This window comes from Hyposmocoma kahamanoa, unplaced genomic scaffold (assembly GCF_003589595.1).
Source record: "Hyposmocoma kahamanoa isolate Upper Pololo Valley unplaced genomic scaffold, ASM358959v1 66, whole genome shotgun sequence".
Lineage (NCBI taxonomy): Eukaryota > Metazoa > Arthropoda > Insecta > Lepidoptera > Cosmopterigidae > Hyposmocoma > Hyposmocoma kahamanoa.
Window position 1 is genome coordinate 8,307,551 of NW_020653854.1, and position 3,116 is coordinate 8,310,666.

Genomic DNA, 3,116 nt, shown 5'->3' on the forward strand with positions numbered 1-3,116 from the left:
TATTTCAACTTATTGTCTCATAAAAATTTTGAAATAAAAAAAAAACAAAAAAAAAAATAGTATATACGCCTAATATTACAATAAAAGGAGAGATAAAAAAATTAATATATTTATTTACCGTTTTATATGAGGGTTATTGATTTGACTATGTATATACTTTTCATAAGTTAACAGTCTTAAAATCCACCAAATATCCACATCTTTGGTGTACGGACTGAAAAAATGTAAAAAATATTCGATTGTCGGTATTTTTCGCCGAAATACAGACAAAGACTTCAAACTTATAGCTCCCCTCCTCTTGGGTCGGGGGTTAAAAATACGGATAAAAACAAAAGACAAAAGATAGTATAAAAAAGATGGCGTTTTTCATACGTTTTATCCCATTACCTTCGAGGAATATTTCGCTTTCCATGAAAATAGCTTTGTTATTGTCTATTTCAGTGAAACAGATACAAAGTTATGTTTTAAATTTCGCATGTAGATTTTATTATGTTTCGCATTCCAATAATCAGTAGTAGACAAAATATCTGATAACGAAATCATATTAACAACAACATCAACGCACTGCTCGGCACGGGTCTCCTCTCAAGTACTCACTTGAGTACATTTAGGCCATAACAGGTTTTATCACAATGTTTTCCTTCATCGAAAAACTCATGATAAATTTCAAATTAAATTTGGCATATAAATTCCAATCACGTCAAAGTTCCGAGGATTCGAACCTACCACAGAGTCGGCAGGTCAAACCATTATTCTACCACGGCTTATAAGCATATAGCGAGTCATATCTACGTCCTTTGTGAATTTTCTTTTTTTACGGGACGAATAAATTGTGCGCTTGGTACAAAGCGATACGCCCGTCCAATACAGTTGCAGTGCTACTCAGAGCTTTAAATCGCAAAAAGCGGACCCCCTCTGCGCCCGACCCCCTGGGATATAAGTTGACGAGACCTATGTGCCCATAATTTCGCCAGCACCCTTACCCTTCAAAACCGGAACGTAGTAATTCTCACATTGCTGTTTGGCGGCAGAAATAGATAAGGTGGGAGTACTTCCCTGGATCAACTCATTCAGAAGGAGATCTACAGCTACTAAAATTATGATACCTAGTGACAGGACGAATAAGTCGTGTGTGTGGTGGAAAACGCCACGACTGCTTAGAGCAGTGCCACTCAGAGCTTTAAATCGCAAAGAGGGGACGCCCTCTGCCCCCGTCACCCTGGGATATAAGTTGACGAGTCCCACGTGCCCATAATTTCACCAGCATCTATACCCTTCAAAACCGGAACGTAGTAATTCTCGCATTACTGCTTGGCGGCAGAAGTAGGTAAGTGTTTCACTTCCCTGGACGAACTCTTTCAGAAGGAGCTCTACTGTTACTATATTTGTGTATTTTTAAGGCATTTCCTCATCTGATCTCCGGTTTTCAAATAGATTCCTTACAACAATGAACATTCGCAATTTATACAGTACGTACTTATACCATTCCAGCAAAATTCTTAACTGAATTATTGAAATTGTATTAAAAGTCTATTTAATTAAAGGTTAAGTTGATTTAAAATTGCCGCTTTACAATTCTGATTAATATAAAAGACCTCCGGGAGTTGGTTCTTTATTCTCGTCTCGCACAATTACATTTAAATTTAAGTAGAGTAGTAAACTTCTGTTTGAGATCGTTACTGTATTGATTAAAAATTTCAAATATGCGTTATTTAACCTAATTTATAAAGGCGTAAGAAAATAAATATCGTGGGGAACCCGGTCCGTTTATATATTTATTTTAAGGGCAACAATACAGATAACAATCAAATTACATTGATAAGAGTTAAATATAAGATAAGTTCTGTATTAGATTGTAACCCTACTTAAGTTGATACATCATTATTAAGTAACAAGAAAGATGTACTGCCACAATTTGCTAATATTTTACTTACTTAATTAAAATATACACTCATTTACTAAACATAAAAACGAAATGAATTTGGGTGAATATATGTAAGTGTTAGGCAAGTTATAATTTTTTTTATTCGGTTCGCAAAACACGTATTTCATTTATATATACTTGATGTGAACACAACGTGCAAATAAATAACTGTATAAGTATCAAAACATTAAATAAGTGACAGTAAACTCTAAATTTCAAGTATTTTAAGAAAACTCAATAAAGTCTCTCTTATAGTTAACATAATAGACACTGACCATGACACTGACCAGAGAAATTATCGAAATCAATACAGATACCAAAAATAAGACATGCGATACAGTGGACAGTGTTGACCGACGTTAGGTCTACAAATAGGGAGCGAAATGTTTTATGATTTTGCAGGCGACTGCTAGGAATTCTGAATACTTTCAATTCTATTTGAATGAACCTGGTAACTTGGGTTCCAGACAGTAGAGCAATATTGTAAATTACTGCGAATTAAACAATTATAAATTAAAATAGATAAAGTTGGCTCGTTGAAAATTTTCATCTGTCTTGACACAAAACCAGTTAGCCTAGAAGTTTTGCTTATGATTGAGCCAATATGCTTATTAAAACTTAGTGTAGCGTCCATGACGATGCCCAGGTCTCGAATACTGCTGACCTCTGTTAAGGTGCATTGTCTATAAAATAAGTCACAGCTAAAGGCCTTCGGCGCCTGGTGAACTTTATGTGGTAGCATTTATTTGTATTGAGGACCATACAGTTATCGCGACACCACTGATGGACTCTCGGATCTCCATCTCGGATCATCGGATCCGATCGGATAGGATGGCACCAATGCCACTTTAGGCCTAAAGCCACAACAGCGACTAACTGAGATCTATTACGCAGATAAGACTCACACCATCTTAGCAACTATCCATGATTACTCATCTGTTCCAACTTGTACAGGAGAATATCATGGCGAACGAGATCAAACGCCTTTTTAAGGCCTGTGTATATTGAATGCGCCTCACCACCCCCATCCAAAACATCTGACAAAACAGATTCTACTACATTTGTGGAAGTTGATTTTTGGGGCAAGAATCCGTGCTGGTTGGTATTAATTAAGTGCCTGACATGTGAATAAATTTTATTTTGTATCGGCGATTCTAAGATTTTACCATCCGTTCATAGTGTAGATATTGGA